This window comes from Lactuca serriola, chromosome 4 (genome assembly GCF_051521515.1).
Source record: "Lactuca serriola cultivar US96UC23 chromosome 4, Lser_US96UC23_V15, whole genome shotgun sequence".
Taxonomy (NCBI): domain Eukaryota; kingdom Viridiplantae; phylum Streptophyta; class Magnoliopsida; order Asterales; family Asteraceae; genus Lactuca; species Lactuca serriola.
Genome location: NC_136411.1, coordinates 63,939,738 through 63,958,821, shown reverse-complemented (window position 1 = coordinate 63,958,821; position 19,084 = coordinate 63,939,738).

The window sequence follows — 19,084 nt, the reverse complement described above, 5'->3', positions numbered from 1 at the left end:
AAACCTCATCGAAATCCGAGTTATAACGAAGACGTTATGACCAATCGAAGATCCGCGACAAAACCGGCACGACGCCGAATGACGTAAAAAGTGAGTTTTTGATAAACTAATTTTCAATCTGTATGATCTAAATGAAAGTCGTAGTACTTGTTAAACCGAGAATTTACATAAAAAGAACGTCCATATCTGACTTTGTATGAGGAAGTTCTGATTTTTCTAAGTTTCGGAATAGTAGTAGACAACTAAAATCTTGAAATAAAGTTCGAGTGATTTTTAGCCGATGCAACCTAAAAGAGAATCGAAGGTCACGTCAATAGTAGTACAACGGTAAAAAGCCAGACGAAAACGGACATCAGATGACGAAGTTATGAATTTTTAACGAATTTTTCTGTCCCGGTCTGTTAAAAATAATAATATTAAAAATGAAGTCAAAATTAGTCGACGGATTCTAAACGAAAGTTGTAGAGTATATTCCCTCCTACACCTGCATATAAAGAACATCAAAAATGGAGCCAATATGGGAAAGTTATGGATTTTAGAAGTTTGGGACACAAAAATTAAGAAAAATGTGTAATCTGAGAAAAATCGCATGGCAGAGGTTCGGCCACGTCACCTCGCATGCGAGCTACCCCGTGTCCGACTCGTGTTTGGTCTGATGAGTCATACAAAGCGGAGGTCCAACCGGATTCAGACACGTGTCGCAACCCCTCGCAGCCGAAGGCGTGGTCTAGTCCAAGACCGACACGTGTCCGCCACCTACCTCGCCTCGCATCTGCCATCTGTCTCGGTCTCGCATCCGACGCGTGGCTTCTTTCTTCTTCCCTCCGGATCCGAGCTTCGCCTATAAAAGGGAGGGCGCGAACCCTCTTGGATATATTTTAGAAAATTGCCTATTTTCACCCCTAAATCAATATTTCTTTCATTTCAACTTTCCCCGAAGCCTCAAGATCATACCCAACATCCAAAATACATTCCGAAGTACCCGTAGAGCCCTAAAATTTTATCTTTTCGGTTTGAAGCTCAACCCTCGCAAGGCCCAGTTTTCAATAAAGCTCCCGGTTTTCAGCGAAGAAAGTTATCTATTATAACGAAGTGCTGCACAAATTAGTATTTTAACCCCCGATTAATTCACAATGAGTTCAATATATAGGAACAATTGTACGTTATGTGTTATATGTGCTATGTGCTTTTCCGTTGTTATTATTTCTGCTATTTATGATAGCAAAGCTATACCTTTGGCCATGTGATCAGTGAAAGGACTTAGATTCATAGTGGTACTAGTATGTAGCCTCTAGCCATGTAGAGCATGTCTCGTAAGAGAATGACTTCTATTCTATGACATTGGAAGAAGGTTAGACAGGGCTGAAATCCTAAAATCTAGCAAAATGTTTAATCAGAAAGTGTATGTCTTCTGTGCCATTTGGGCTGAAGCTTTATTGATGTATATCAAGTATGGAAATGGTTATGTCTCATTGATTGTATATCTCTGAATCAAATCATTGATTGATATGGAAAGCTTGTCAAATGATTTACATATGCCTTTGTTGTTCCTTGTTCATCTTTGCTTCTTCCATATTGAAGTATATAATGGCATAACGTTATATTGTATCTATTATTGAACTCACTAAGCGTCATCACTTACCCTCTCAATGTTTAACAATTGCAGGAGATAAGCGTCCAATATAGTTATATACTGATAGAAGATTCTGAAAAGTTTGAAACTATTGTATTTGGTACTCCCGTATGTATAAAACTATAGTATCCTGGGAAGTTATGTAATATATAACACTTTGTAATATTCGTTTTGTATCCAGTCTTATGTAACCAAATTATCAATGTAAAATATTATTTATGAATATGCAAGTAGCATGCTTTGGAATAACTTGGTGTAACAATTGTTGGTGATTCAACAGAAAGAGTACTCACACGATCACAACTGAAAGAAAAACAAATTTCACTATTCTCGAAAGTGGAATTTTGCATGTTCAATTCGTTTGTCTCAAAGGTTGAACCAAAGACAATCAACACTGCACTTGATCATTCTGATTGGGTACAGGCGATGCAGGAAGAACTCAATGAGTTTGAACGAAACAAAGTGTGGAGACTAATTCCAACACCAAAGGATGCTTCTGTGGTTGGACTAACATGGGTTTTCAGGAACAAGACGGATAAGGAAGGAGATGTGTTTCGCAACAAGGCAAGATTGTTTGTGAAAGGCTACTGTCAAGAAGAAGGCGTAGATTACGATGAGACCTTCGCTCTAGTAGCAAGGCTTGACTCGGTTTGTATTTTTCTTGCCTATGCTGCACACAAGAACTTTGAAGTATACCAAATGGATGTGAAGTATGCCTTCTTAAATGGAGAACTAGAAGAGACGATGTATGTAGAGCAACCACCGGGTTTCGTGAACGAGAAGTATCCATATCACTGCTACATTTTGGACAAGGCTATCTATAGTCTCAAACAAGCACCAAGGGCAGGGTATGAAACTCTAACTAGATTTCTCAAAATGTCAAAATTTAAACAAGGTTTGGTTGGCCTAAGCTTCTTTCCTAATAAAGAGGGTGACCATCTTATGATCGTTCAAATTTACGTTGATGATATCATCTTCGGTTCCACAAATCCTGACTTAACAGCCGAGTTTAGGAAGTTGATGGAAACTAAATTTGAAATGAGCTCAATGGGTCCTATTAACTTTTTCCTTGGCTTGAATGTTAGACAGGGACCCGAAGGCATTTTCATTAATCAAGAGGCCTACACAAAAACCTTGCTTGCTATGGTTGGAATGATGGGAGATTCAAAAGTAAAGATTCCTATGGCGTTTGGCACGAATTTGACACCTTCTTTGGACAAACTAGCGGTCGAGATGACCCTTTATCGTCAGATGATAGTGTCCCTAATGTATCTAACAACATGTCAACCAGACATAATATTTTCTGTTTGCTATTGTGCTAGGTTTCAAGCTAATCCACACGAAGCTCACCGACTGGATGTGAAAAATATCTTTCGATATTTGAAGCGAACCTCCTCTCTCGGTCTATGGTACCCAGCCAAGTCAGGGTTCTTTGTCCAAGCTTTCTCAGATGCTGATCTCGGAGGATGTGTACTGGACCGAAAGAGTACCACTAGAGGATGTTAATTTCTTGACGGGAAACTTGTTAGTTGGCAGTCCAAGAAGCAAACATGTGCGTCTCTTTCAATAGCCGAAGCTGAGTACATCGTAGCAACATCCTATACGTCACAAGTCATTTGTATACAAAGCCAGCTTAGAGATTACGACCTGAGTATGAAGAAGATTCCTCTCTACTATGACTCAGAAAGTTCAATAAGGATTTGTCACAATCCAGTGCAACACTCAAAGACTTAACATATTGCACTAAGATATCATTTCATCAAGGACCACATTGAAGATGGCAATGTGGAAGTTCACTTCGTTCGGTCCTCTGATCAATTGGCTGACATCTTTACTAAGGCCTTACCAGAAGCAAGTTTTAATACAATATTACAAGGCTTGAGAATGATGGAAGCAGAGTCGGTAACAAAACCCTCTTACATCTCTCTAAAAATTAAACAAGCAAAATAGAGCGTTGGTTTGGTCTATTTTGGCTCCGGAATTTTAGGGAACTGAAATGAACCGAACGTTCGGTCTATTTCGGCTCTGGAATTTTAGGGAACCGAAATGAACCAAACGCTTGGTCTATTTCGCTTCATCTTTTCTAAGGTCAGGTTTCGGTTCTATATCTTGTAAGTCTTGATTGATCTTTTTGCTTAGCCCTCTTTCTCTTTTATTTGTATTTCTGTTTTTATTCTGTTTCAGAAATACCAAAAATACAAAAATATTTTATTTCTGTTTTTATTTTTTTTCAAAAATTCCAAAAATACAAAAATATTTTATTTTCTTTTTCAAAAATAACAAAAATCCAAAAATATTTTCTTCTTGTATTTCGTGTGGAACAACGAAGGTACATGCAGTGGAACAAGAGCAGGTAGAATATTCTTATCCTTGAACTAGTGAGGTGTCCCTAGAAGCATGCTGCTGCATGTACATCGAAGCCTCCAAGACTCTAAGTGAAGCCTTAATGATTCGATCCATACCAATCGTTTCATCCCAATTAGGCTGCTAAATTCACTCAAGTCATGAGGTACCTTACTCTTCTCATATGAGTCAAGAGTTTTCTGCTTTGTCATACTTATATAGCAGAGGTAATTTCAGTTCTTTAACCACCTCCTCTACTTTCTCCATTACTTTTCATTCCACCAACGTAACCCTTGAGACTCTCAACATTACCACTAAGGTTTATGGTTACATAAAATACGTGTTTATGATCTTACATACATACACCACGTGCTAAGTGAGACCCAAATTGTTCAACACCAAGGCATTTCTACCCAAAAGATCCAGTTTCGTTTTGGTTTTTGAGATTTAAAATTAATGTCCTGTAACTTCATACTATTTACTACCTACTTGTTCAACAGACCACATTGGTCTCACAAGTACTTCGCCAATCTTTCGGTCTTATTTTAAGTATCGAAGTTCGGTTGAAGGTAACCTACCCTGTAAAGCCATATTTGAAAAGAAGCCTTTCAATGTTTCTTGTAAAACATTTGATCGTATTTTATCGGGGTACCACACAAGCACTTTAAGTCTCTCTTGGATTTGAAGGAAGAGATTCATGCCCAGAATCTTTTGATTCATGTCTTGATAAGACATCACTCACATCTCAAACACACTTTGCTTTATTTCTTTTCATTTGGCACACTCTTGCACGAGAATCCACGCGATTTTCCTAAGTATGGTTCGGTTTTCTAATGGCAATTTTCCAGATCTCTAATTCGGAGTGAAATGATGAGTCATCAACGGATTTGAAAAGAATTCCCAATTGGAGAGGCGGTAACTGGATAAGAATTTAATCCTAGTCAAGAGGTTAAATTTGGGCGCATGAATTTGAAACGTCAACAATCACTCAAGCCGCCTGACAGCTTTTTGCGGAACAGTTGTCAATCCCCGCTTTTTATGGCGACTTTTCAGAGATTCAGTCATCATTATCCTAAAATTTTCTCTCTCCAGGAAACAATATAAAAGGTTTTTCGTCTCAAGGGGTATCTTTACCACTTCCAAATTCTCTCAGAGTATACCGACAATTTATCTTTCTCTATTGTTCATCATCTTCTCGTAAACCAACAATGGCGGATTCTTCATCAGTTTAAAATGAAACGGCTTCCTCCACACTAATGACGATCAAGCCCAATCAGAATCTCATTATCGATCTTGATCCTCATCTCTATGATGCCTACATGCTCCAGGTGGTTGAATTCCTTAAATATTCACCACTCGTCATGGCATTGACGAAAGCTGAAACAGTGCCAATGTCCCTACTATCTCAAGTCTACACTACAACAATGTGCGACAAGAAACAGGAGAGGATTTTCTTCGAGATATTTAATCACAAGACCTCTGTGTCTAAGGTTAGGTTTTCTTCTCTGATAGGGCTTCCTTATGAAGAAACAATGATGAACCCTGATTCGATTACTCTGTCACCTCTTTTCTCGATGTTCTATGATCTTGGCTACATGGATATTTTGACCATAGTCACCAAGTTGAAAAAGTCATGCCTTCCTCCTCAATGGAATGGTCTTTTCACTCTTCTTGTCAATGTTTTGCAGAAAGAGTTTCAGGTTCTGACGGGTCTAGCAAAGGTTTTCTGGTTTTATTCTATGGGCTTTACACTCGTATGAATTTGGATTTTGGTTCTATCATGTGGTCACAACTGGTACATAGTTTGAACTCTTCTTCATATTACTCTGAGGTTTCTTGTGCGCGTTTTTGGTCGATTGTCAATCGCTGGGACATGGAAAAGTTTAATGTTCTAGTAATGGCGGATTCGTTAATGTCCTCGATTGCCATGCTTCATACGACGAAGATCATCGTGGCTAATCCTTCGAGATTTTCCTATGTGGGTTCAATTCCTGAATCCATGTATGGATCTATTCCTGTTTCAAGCTTGATTATTGCCGCCTATAAGAATATTCCTCCGTCTGGTCCAAGGGTTTATACTCCTGAGATGTAGAAATCACTTGACGATGCTGATAAACTAGTAAAAAGGGGTAAACACAGTGATCCAAAGAAAGCTACTCAGGAAGGTCCATCCTCTAAGGTTGCTGCTTCGAAGAAGAGGAAGTCTGAGAAAGCAGCAACACCTCTTCAAAAAAATCGCAAGGTTAAGAAGGCAGCAAGGAAACTGGTCACTCCATCAACCAGTGATTTTGATTACAACCCTTCAGATCAACCCCGTGATAACTCCGATGATGATGGGACTAAAGAAGTTCCTTCTGATGCTGAGGGAGGTCATTCGCCTCCCCCTTCTCGTACTTATGAGGTACCATTCAATGCTTCGGTTCCATCTCCTCCGACTTCAGTTCCAGTTACTATGGCCCCACGTCCACCGCCTGTATCTGCTGCTTCACCAGTTAGTGCTTCCATTCCACTGCCAGTGTTTTCCCAAGCAACAACTGAACCTAGTGTCAATATATCTGATACGGGGGCACCTACCTTTCAAAGTGAACCTCCATTTTCATCATCACCAACAACCCAGTTAGACACTGTATTGGGCGGAGAGCGATGACGATGACGATGATGATGACGACGCTCCTGTGACGAAACGACATCAGAAAGATTTGAATGATAAGCTTGATACCATTATTGCCTCATCCTCTACTTCTTCATAAGATTATTCTGAGGCTGCTGTTAAATCCATTCTAGAAACGATGCTCCAACGACATGAATCTTCGATTCAGAATGCGAAAGACGTTGTTGATGCTTCGACTTTATCGAGCAAGAAGGCTGTTGACGAAGTTAAATCTTTGGTTAATGATGCAAGGATTTTTCTAGAATCTCTTCAAGCGGCATCTGAAACTAACTCCAATAAGGTAAATGCTACAATTAAGTCTATTTCCAAGACTTTTAAGGATGAACAAGCGAAGTTCGACCAAGTTCGTTCTGGCTTACAAGCCGATCAAGCATCCTTTCAGTCATCAGTTGCTTTTCGTCTTGACAAACTCCAAGAAGAGTTGGCATTTAAAAATAAGTGATGGATGAGCTAAGCCGTCAGACTACGCTAATCAAGACTCAGAATGTTGTTTCAATCAAGTACGAAGGGATATTGATGAGCTTAATTCTGAGCGAACTGTTATGAAAAGTTGTGTTTCTGATGTCCACGATCTTCTTTCCAATATTTTGAAAGCTCATGATTCGGTCCTTACAATCACTATTCGGCGGCATCTTGCTGAAAAACTGCGTCCCGGTCTTGCTTTGTTGAGCCGACTGGTGGGTGTTCCGGAGTCGGTTGCTACTCCGCAACAAGGGGGAGATAAAAATGAAGAGCAACAGAAACAATCTCATCAGCAATCACCGAAATCAAAAGAACCGAAAGGTAGTGAAGCTTCGGGTTCTGGTAAAAATGAGAAATGTAAAGGGATCATGGAAGAAGAAGAGAATGATGACACTGCTCTCAAAAGAAGAAATGAAGAGAGAGAGAGAGAGAGAGAGAGAGAGAGAGAGAGCTGGATGAAAACTCTCGTATTGCTAAAGAAGCTGAAGAGAGGGAGCGAAAGAAAAAGGAGGCTGACGACCTATTGGAAAGTCGCAAAGTACTTTTTCCTTTATGGATGTTGGAGCGGATGATAAAAGAAGCTATAGATTCTCCAAGAACGCATTGGCTTGAACCAGTCATTTCATTTGACTGTGAGAATTCTAAAGACTCCCAATTTGATATACCCATCACAAGGAAAGCTTTAGTTTTTTTGTAACAGCCCGGATTTCCAGGTATCTCTTATGTTATATTTTTTTGAGTTTTGTGAGGGGACTCGGCGAGTTGGAGCTCAAACTCGCCGAGTAGGATCACGGTTCAGGACGCGGGTTCGCGCCCGGACTCGACGAGTCCAAGGAATGGACTCGGCGAGTCATCGCTGTTTAATGAAACCCTAATTTCCCGGTCCTAAGCCCTATTTAAAGGACCTTATGGCCCTTCATTGCGGCTACCTGGATCTTGAGAGCACCAAAGCAGCTGATGGATTCGTATGAGTGAGAAAAGACGCCATTGTTCACCAAATTTGTGTGTTTTTGCAAGAAAGAAAGAGGAAAGTCAAGCTAGAAGAGTTGGGGATCTTGGATCTTCTTTCATTTCATCAGAGGAGGCTTCTTGAGGTATCATTCAGAGCTTATTTCCGTATTTTTGTTGATATGGTCAAATCTAGGGTTTCTTCATGCCTTATTTGCTTTGTATTGGAAGTGTGAGAGGTCCCATGGGGATATGGTACTTAGATCTGGACCTTAGTAGGTCCATAGAGTCCCTAATGTCATGCTTTATGTCCTCCCTTTTGGGTTGGAGGCTAGGGTTGCCATTTTAGAGGTCATTTCTCCAAAAAGAGCCTTGTAGGTGTTGTATGGTAACTAAGATATGAACTTTACGTAATGAATAAGCTTAGGAGGGCCAGATCTATGAGTGGATGGTGCGGATCTGACCTCAGAAGCTAGTTTGAGTTGATTCATGGCATGGACTCGCCGATTCTGAAGAACAGACTCGACGAGTAGCATGAAGATTGTCCTTAACCACTCAGCGAGTGGTCTTGCCAAGTTAAGGGTCGACTCAGTGAGTCAGGGAGAGTTAGAGAGGGTTGACAGTTGGACTGAGTCGAGCTGGGACTCACCGAGTTGTTCATGAGACTTGGCGAGTTGAGTCGTGGTGGCCCCGCGATTCATGCCAGGTGGAACCCGTCGAGTCAGGGGAGTACTCGACGTGTAAAAAGAGAATCCTAGAGAGTTGGTGAATACGTATAGACTCGCCGAGTCGCCCTAGTGCACTCGCCGAGTCCGGTGAAAGTTGACCGTTGACCGTTGACCAGAGTTGACCAGATTTGACTTGATAGGGGTAGTCAACCTTAGTGGTAAAAGTGTTAATTAGAGATGTATGATGTTAATGGAGGATTATAGCTCGGAGGATCGAGCACGAGTGATTTCCAGGATTCGCGGGTTATCGAGATATACGAGGTGAGTCTTCTCACTATACTTTACCTTGAGTAGGTAATCAGAGTTATGTGTCAGAGTATGTGTATGTTATGTGTATGCTATGTGTTGTACTGCATGATGTCTATGTGATTTATGTTGTGCATGTTTATAGAGTTGGAACCAGAAGGTTCCCAGAGTTAGAACCTGAGGGTTCACAGAGCTTGGGTGCACGGACCCATAGAGTTATAGCGTCGAGTGGCTAATATATGTTTATATGGTATTTTGGGGAACTCATTAAGCTTTGTGCTTACAGTGTTAGTGTTGTTGTTTCAGGTACTAGCGATGACCGTGGGAAGGCGCCGGCTTGATCTGTACACACGCATGGGAGTTTTGATATATATATATATATATATATATATATATATATATATATATATATATGATCTTGGGATTATGTATGATGTGAATTGGGATTTAAACTTAATGTTTTTATGAAAATTAAATGAGAAATGCTTTTATAATTTGTGAAAAATTATTTTGAAATTCACGGTGTTACATTTTCACTGTTTTGTTCCAACAATCGCTATTCCCTCACCAGATCTGAAAACAGACAGGTATTTGGTTGATTACTACATGGAATTTGCTCATCCTCAGCATCTAACCTGGAGTGCTCAAAAGATTACAACTGTGAAGGTTATGAAGCCGACTTCTGCTGGGAAATTCATCAACGTGAGGTTCAAAGTGACAACATCCTGCTTACCAGTAAGGAACAGTATGAGCGGATTATTGATCATATCAAGCGAATGATTGCTTGTTATATTCATGAATTCACCTTGACGGATCAAGAATTTTCATCTGTTTTGTGAAAAAGACCAACTATCAAATTGATTGGGTAAGCTCAAGATCCAAACAGAATGAAGCTGGGAGTGATTGTTTCGAAGTACCAAACGGTGACGTTCACAAGGAAAGAAAGAGAAAAGTTCATGTTTGCCCTCGATGATAAACATTTGTTTTCCACATCCTATTTGGAACATATCATTGATCTGGTGAACCGGTGTAAGCAGAATAGCTAGGGGTGCAAACGAGTCAAGCTACTCGCGAGCTACTTGGGATCGGCTCGTTAAAAGCTCGACTCAAAACCGGTTTTAAACGAGCCCGAGCCGAGCCGAGCTCGAGCTTAATATTAAGCTCGTTTATTAAATGAGCTCGAGCTCGAGCCTATGTAACTAAGCTCGATTAGGCTCGCAAGCCTAAACGAGCCTTTATGAAATATAATTTATTATTATTTTCATATATTAAAATAAAAACATATTTGGGAAATAATGGGTTTTGGGTATTAGTAAACGAGCTTGAGCCGAGCTTAACCTTATTTAGGCACATCAAAAGAAAAACGAGTCGAGCCCGAGCCGAGCTTGTATAATTCTTTGCGAGCTCGAGTCGAGCTCAGTAAAAGAATGCTCGAATCGAGCCGAGCTCGAGCTCGAGCCTCATATAACTTAAACGAACCCAAGTCGAGCCTGACCAGGCTCAGGCTCGGCTCGGCTCGTTTGCACCCCTAAGAATAGCGATACTGACAAGAAGTACTTCACAGACATGATTCGGTGGTATATCACTTTCCAACAAACTCTTTTAGATATTATACCGAAGGTGTTCAATATGGTGAAGAAGTCTCTTGTTGCAAAACTGAACTAACCTCTCGCCTCAATTAGCACAAAGGGGGAGATTGTTTGGTTCGTGTGTGTTGCGTTATTGGGCTTATTCTTTTGTGTTTATTTTGAGTTCCGAATTGGGCCTGTCTATCTGTGTTTATTTCTTTTAGGGTTTTAGTACTTAAAGGTGCATGCATGCATCCTTAGGATTTAGCGCTTTCATTTATTATTCTCAGAATTGTACTACAAACCCTGATACGCATCTACAGTGGAAGTTCTTTGTCGAGCTCTGCTGAGGCGTGGCTATTCTTGAATCATTAAGCTAGATTTTGATTATGTCCTGTGTTTTCAGTATTTATTTGTTTCTTTTATTGTTTAACCTGTTGAAGATCTAATCGATCTAAGAATTTTCAACTCATCACCATTTGATGTACTTTAATGTTTTTGTGGCTTGCGTAAGCTAGAAAGATGCAGATGGTTTCCATTCATGCTATAGGGGCATATGTTTCATCATAGTCAATACCTTCAAGTTGACTATACCCCTTGGCAACCAATCTTGCTTTATTTCTGATGACCGTACCTGATTCATCCAGTTTGTTCTTGTAGACCCATCGCATACCAACAATAGTGTGACCCTTTGGCTTCGGAACAAGTTTCCACACTTTGTTTCTTTTGAATTATTCTAGTTCTTCTTTCAGTGCAGATATCATTGCTGAATTTGAGTATTAGGAGACCTTAAACGAGTTCTCTAGTGACCAGATTGTTGATATATATGAAATTGAGATGAGCTAGCTTGTGGTGCCATAGCCAGCTGACTTTGGTTACTGCTTTTGAAGGAAATCACAACTGCGGTTTTCCTATGATCAGAGAGACATCCAAAGGATACATGGTTCCTTCAAATTTGGATTTGATCAAACAGGTGCTTCTATTGCTTGTCATAATGTAACAGTAAGCATTGTCAAATTTAACTCTGTGGCCTTCTTTACATAGTTGGCCTACACTGATGAGATTGATTTTAAGGCCTTCCACATAAGCAACCTTCTGAATGAAGAAGTTTCCTATAGTAAGAACTCCATAACCTCGGATGATCCCATTATCATTGTTACCGAAAATGACATTTACACCATTTCTATTTGCCCTGAAGTCCTGAAGGTATTCTAACCTTCCGATCATGTGCAAGGAGCAGGCACTATCAATTAACCACTCCTCGACTCCTTGCACAAAGCCTGAGAATTACACGGTTAGTTTGGGCACCCAAACAAGTTTGGAGCTCGGGGCTATGGGTGAATGTTTAATGGATGCATGAGCAGAGGTAGCATAGACAGATTTACAGTCAAATTTTAGTCCTAGACTTTGGTACTTGAGAGTTTTTAGGGTCATGTGTGACTTTGAAAAGTTACAAGGTCTATGATGGGTACGAGTTTTCTGAAAAGCATTTACATTCTGACAAGTACAGGTTCTTTGGATTTTGGAGGTCTTTTGAAAAATACAAGGTTGGGCTCGAGGAAACCCCTTTTGATGAAAACCAGATGAGCGTTTCTTAGTACTAGTCCTAACATTGGTTTTGGTCAGTGGTCCAAGAGAAGTGGGATTATGCTTAGGACCGGTCTGAGGATGAGATCTGACATTTTTGCCTTTTCTTTGTGAGTCAGAATGCCTATTTACAATGTGTGCACGTAACTGTTTCCTAGGATGTGTCATTACAGGAGACTGACGTGATTTGAGATAGGTTGGTGTAGGCAAGATTCCTTTCCATTTTAGGTTGTCTAAGGAATAGATGATAAATCCATTGCTTCAAAATGACTTAACTTGCTTTTGTCTTATGTCAGATTTCTTTGAAAAGGTTTGAGGAACTATACATTCCTTTTTGCTTGGTTTTCTGACAATAAAGATTTTAGAAAGATAATTTGAAAAGACTGGTTTTTCTGGTTTCATGGAATTTGAGACATCGACTTGTTTTTTCGAAAAACTTTTGTTCCTTTTGTTACAAAACTGTAGTTCTCTTTTGAAAGCCATTTTGCTAAAGTTTTTGGTGTAGCACAGTCATTGAGATTCAACTGCGGTCTTTTCAAATCCTTAGATTGTTTTTAAAAGCGAGGACTAGATTCATCTGAGCAAGATGATTCAGGATTCTAGGAACATTGACCATATTCAAAGTTCTCTATGGGAAGTTCGTGATAAATTGGCTATGGTTCCATTATTCACAAGGTTTTCAATAGCTTCACTTTCATTAAATAGTTTTTCAATTATAAGATTTAAACGTGCAATTTCATTCTGAGCTAAATCTCTCTGGTTCAAAGCTATCTCTAATTGTGTTTCACTTAACATCCTAGCATTTTTCTCTAACTCTAAGTCCTTCTCTAACATAGCCATTTTGAGTCTTTTGTTATCTAGTCATCCTCTCACGTGGAACATCTCTTGGGACACAATATTCTTCTCATCTAGAGCTTTGTTATAGTCTGTAAGGACGGTAGCACATGTGTCATTTATGTTGTCTATGAATGGTTGATAATCATGCAAGCTATAATCTAGAGTTTGAATCATAAGTTTTACCTGCTCTACGATGCTTAGAGTTCCATCCTTGGCCATGTAGCAGTAATTCTTCTCAAGTTTGGTTGAGCCATCCTCATCCGAAGTCGTCATCATGCAGATTTTCCTTTTTCCCTTGATGTTGTCATTCTCATCTTCATCTTCGGATGACCACACTTGATGGCCTCTCCTAACTTGGGCTACATATGCTCTAGCCTTTTCTTTTTCTTCCATTTCTTGAGGTTTTCTAAGGTAGAATGCTCGATCTTTTACAACATTGGCCTTGCAATCCTTGGCAAAATGGTTCTCCTTATTACACTTGTGACAGATAATGATATCACGTTTGTCTTCAATTGGAGTATCGGAGTCATTTTTGATAGGCTGCGGTGCCTCTTTTGGTTGAGTGTTTTGAGGTTACGGTGATGGGTGATATTTGTTTGGGAATCAAGAGTGGTTGTTTTGAGAATTGAATTTGCGGTTAAAAGGAGTTTTAGAAAGCTGTGGATTCTTGCGGAACGATTGAGTTGGTAGCCTGTTAAACTGTTGACTGACTAAAGCAATTGCATTTTGGAATTCTTCTTCATCGTAATACTCAGAATCAGCTTCGTATGACTGCATAGGGTTTTCATACGAGGAAGAGTAAGATTGAGTATGTGGTGCTTGTGCTATGAGGGCAAGAGGTCCTCCGAAGTCAGCACAGTCTGTAAGCACGGTTGATTCTTGAGCTTGCAGTTCACCATCGAGCTTATACAAGGATAGGGAGTGAATTTTCCTGTCTCCTTGGACTATCATCTTAGCAGTAGTCCAATGTCTGCCCAAACCATTAAGAAACAGAAGATTTGTTTTGTGGCTGCTTCGGATGGTGCTTGCATTTGATAGTTTCGTGACAATCAGATTGAACCTTTTAAAAGAGTCTTCCAAGCTTTCACTAGCATGAGCTTTGAAGTTGTTGAATTCATTGAGTGTGGTGGTAAGCTTCTTATCTTGAGCTTGTTCAGATCCCTCATTCAAGTTTTTGAGAACATCCCAGATCTCTTTTGCTAATTTGCAATTTATGATAATATCGAAGTTATCAAGAGCAACTCCGCACGATATCTCATAAAGGGTAATTGCATCATTTTTCACTTTATTGAGATTATCCTTTGTGGGACGATTCAAGGCTGGTTGACCGCCTCGAAGTGCAGTAAGCCGCACAGTGGAGCTTGTCGAGCTGCAGGCTTGGCGGATTCGTTAATATCCTCGATTGCTACGCTTCATACGACGAAGATCATCATGGCTGATCCATCGAGATTTTCCTATGTGGGTTCAATTCCTGAATCCATGTATGGATCTATTCCTGTTTCAAGCTTGATTATTGCTGCCTATAAAAAAATTCCTCCGTCTGGTCCAAGGGTTTATACTCCTGAGATGCATAAATCATTTGACGATGCTGATAAACTAGTAAAAAGGGGTAAACGCAGTGATCCAAAGAAAGCTACTCAGGAAGGTCCATCCTCTAAGGCTGCTGCTTCGAAGAAGAGGAAGTTTGAGAAAGCTGCAACACTTATTCAAAAAAAGCGCAAGGTTTAGAAGGCAGCAAGGAAACTGGTCACTCCATCAACCAGTGGTTTTGATTACAACCCTTCAGATCAACCCCGTGATAACACCGATGGTGATGGGACTGAAGAAGTTCCTTCTAATGCTGAGGGAGGTCATTCGCCTCCCCCTTCTCATACTTATGAGGTACCATTCAATGCTTCGGTTCCATCTCCTCCGACTTCAGTTCCAATTACTATGGCCCCACATCCACCGCCTGTATCTACTGCTTCACCAGTTAGTGCTTCCATTGCACTTCCAGTGTTTTCCCAAGCAACAACTGAACCTAGTGTCAACGTATCTGATACGGGGGCACCTACCTTTCAAAGTGAACCTCCATTTTCATCATCACCATCAACCCAGTAAGACACTGTATTAGGCGGAGAAGATCTCAACTTTGAATCCCCATATTACAGACCCTATCGCGTCCAGAGCGACGACGATGACGACGCTGTTGTGACGAAACGACATCTGAAAGATTTAAATGATAAGCTTGATACCATTATTGCCTCATCCTCTACTTCTTCATAATATTATTATGAGGCTGCTGTTAAATCCATTCTGGAAACGATGCTCCAACGACATGAATCTTCGATTCAGAATGCGAAAGACGTTGTTGATGCTTCGACTCTATCGAGCAAGAAGGCTGTTGACAAAGTTAAATCTTTGGATAATGATGCGAGGATTTTTCTAGAATATCTTCAAGGGGAAGCCGAAACTACCTCCAATAAGGTAAATGCTACAATTAAGTCTATTTCCAAGACTTTTAAGGATGAACAAGCGAAGTTTGACCAAGTTCGTTCTGGCTTACAAGCCGATCAAACATCCTTTCAGTCATCAGTTGCTTTTCGTCTTGACAAACTCCAAGAAGAGTTGGCGTTTAAAAATGAGTGATGGATGAGCTCACCCGTCAGACCACGCTAATCAAGACTCAGAATGTTGTTTAAATCAAGCACGAAGGGATATTCATGAGCTTAATTCTGAGCTAACTGTTATGAAAAGTTGTGTTTCTGATGTACACGATCTTCTTTCCAATATTTTGGATGCTTATGATTCGGTCCTTACAATCACTATTCAGCGGCATCTTGCTAAAAAACTGCGTCCCGATCTTGCTTTGTTGAGCTGACTGGTGGGTGTTCAGGAGTCGGTTGCTACTCCGCAACAAGGGGGAGATAAAAATGAAGAGCAACAAAAACAATCTCATCAGCAATCACCGAAATCAAAAGAACCGAAGGGTAATGAAGCTTCGGGTTCTGGTAAAAATGACAAATGTAAAGGGATCATGGAAGAAGAAGAGAATGATGACACTGCTCTCAAAAGAAGAAATCAAGACAGAGAGCTGGATGAAAACTCTCGTATTGCTAAAGAAGCTGAAGAGAGGGAGCGAAAGCAAAAGGAGGATCACGACCTATTGGAAAGTCGCAAAGTACTTTTTCCTTTATGGATGTTGGAGCGGATGATAAAAGAAGCTATAGATTCTCCAAGCACGCATTGGCTTGAACCAGTCATTTCATTTGACTTTGAGAATTATAAAGACTCCTAATTTGATATACCCATCACAAGGAAAGCTTTTGTTTTTCACTGTTTTGTTCCAACAATCGCTATCCCTTCACCAGATCCGAAAACAGATAGGTATTTGGTTGATTACTACATGGAATTTGCTCATCCTCAGCATCTAACCTGGAGTGCTCAAAAGATTACAACTGTGAAGGTTATGAAGCCGACTTTTGCTGGGAAATTCATCAACGTGAGGTTCAAAGTGACAACATCCTGCTTACCCGTAAGGAACAGTATGAGCGGATTATTGATCATATCAAGCGAATGATTGCTTGTTAAATTCATGAATTCTCCTTGACGGATCAAGAATTTTCATATGTTTTGTGAAAAAGACCAACTATCAAACCGATTGGGAAAGCTCGAGATCCAAACAGAATGAAGCTGTGAGTGATTTTTTCGAAGTACCGAACGGTGATGCTCACAAGGAAAGAAAGAGAAAAGTTCATGTTTGCCCTCGATGATAAACATTTGTTTTCCACATCCTGTTTGGAACATATCATTGATTTGGTGAACCGGTGTAAGCAGAATAGCTAGGGTGCAAACGAGTCAAGCTACTCGCAAGCTACTTGGGATCGGCTCGTTAAAAGCTCGACTCAAAACCAGTTTTAAACGAGCCCGAGCCGAGATCGAGCTTAATATTAGGCTCGTTTATTAAATGAGCTCGAGCTCGACCCTATGTAACTAAGCTCGATTAGGCTCGCAAGCCTAAATGAGCCTTTATAAAATATAATTTATTATTTTCATATATTAAAATAAAAACATATTTGGGAAATTATGGGTTTCGGGTATTAGTAAACGAGCTTCTTAACGAGCTTAAGTCGAGCTTAAGCTTATTTAGGCACATCAAACGAAAAACGAGTCGAGCCCGAGCCCAAGTCGAGCTTGTATAATTCTTTGCGAGCTCGAGCTGAGCTCAGTAAAAGAAAGCTCGAATCGAGTCGAGCTTGAGCTCGAGCCTCATATAACTTAAATGAGCCCAAGTCGAGCCTGGCCAGGCTCGGGCTCGACTCGGCTCGTTTGCACCCCTAAGAATAGCGATACTGATAAGAAGTACTTCATAGACATGATTCGGTGGTATATCACTTTCCAACAAACTCTATTGGCTATTGTACCGAAGGTGTTCAAGATGGTGAAGAAGTCTCTTGTTGCAAAACTGAACTAACCTCTCGCCTCAATTAACGCAAAGGGGGAGATTTTTTGGTTCGTGTGTGTTGCGTTGTTGGGCTTATTCTTTTGTGTTTATTTTGAGTTCCGAATTGGGCCTGTCTATCTGTGTTTATTTCTTTTAGGGTTTTAGTACTTAAAGGTGTATTCATGCATCCTTAGGATTTAGCGCTTTCATTTATTATTCTCAGAATTGTACTACAAACTCTAATACGCATCTATAGTGGAAGTTCTTTGTCGAGCTCTGCTGAGGCGTGGCTATTCTTGAATCATTAAGCTAGATTTTGATTTTGTCCTGTGTTTTCAGTATTTATTTGTTTGTTTTATTGTTTAACCTGTTGAAGATCTAATCGATTTAAGAATTTTCAACTCATCACCATTTGATGTACTTTAATGTTCTTGTGGGTTGCGTATGCCAGAAAGATGCAGATGGTTTCCATTCATGCTATAGGGGCATATGTTTCATCATAGTCAATACCTTCAAGTTGACTATACCCCTTGGCAACCAATCTTGCTTTGTTTCTGATGACCGTACCTAATTCATCCAGTTTGTTCTTGTAGACCCATCGCGTACCAACAATAGTGTGACCCTTTGGCTTCAGAACAAGTTTCCACACTTTGTTTCTTTTGAATTATTCTAGTTCTTCTTTCATTGCGGATATCTAGTATGGTTTTAGTAAAACTTCTTTGATTGTTCAAGGCTCAATAGATGACAAGAACGCTACATAATGACAGTGACAAGACAAATCCTTTGAAGATCGAGTCTGGATACCTGCGGATGGGTTGCCGATGCTTTGATCAGGTGGGTGATCCTTTTTCCAGACATGAAGACGTGGTTGCAGGTGGTCGGCGGCTTCAGGTGGGTGATCCTTTGTCCAGACATGAAGACGCGGTTGCAGGTGGGTGATCCTTCATCTTCAATGTCAGAGGATACTTCGGTTGGGGACCCCTGGACTTGAGAAGAGCTTGTAGAATTGTCTTGAGCTAAGGAAATAGAATCCTCATTCTCTTAAGCAGATGAGAGAGGTTCCCCCTGGATTGCAGATGGGAGTTTCTCCTGAACTTGAGAATGTTCCCTATTTGAAGGTAGTGATCCTCTACGGGGTGAAACCGGAATGACTTCTTCAAGTATTGGGACTTCAATGGTTGTGTCTTGATCCGGAGTCAAGCATTCACCTTCGGTTGGCAGTGAGGAAGTATTGACTGAAGCTTCAGCAAATTGATTAGGACTAGATACTTCGGCATGTTGTTGTTGGGCTTCAGGAGACAGAAGAACTTCGGATAATTGAGCGGTCTCAATGGAGTCAAAGAGATCATTGTAATTAAATTCAACAATATTGAGAGGACCCAAAGAGGATGGGATATCTCATTCCATGATGGATTTAGTCTCATTGGATGGAGCGGTGTTGCGGACGTAATTGTCATCAAATTTCACATCGAAGCTTTCGACTATTAGTCTTGTACGTCTTATGAGTACCCTATAGGCTACCTTGTTTGTTGAGTAGCCAAGGAAAATTCCTTCATCAGACTTCGGTGCAAACTTGTTTAAGTGATCCTTGTTGTTGATCACAAAACATCTACATCCAAAGATATGAAAGAATCGGAC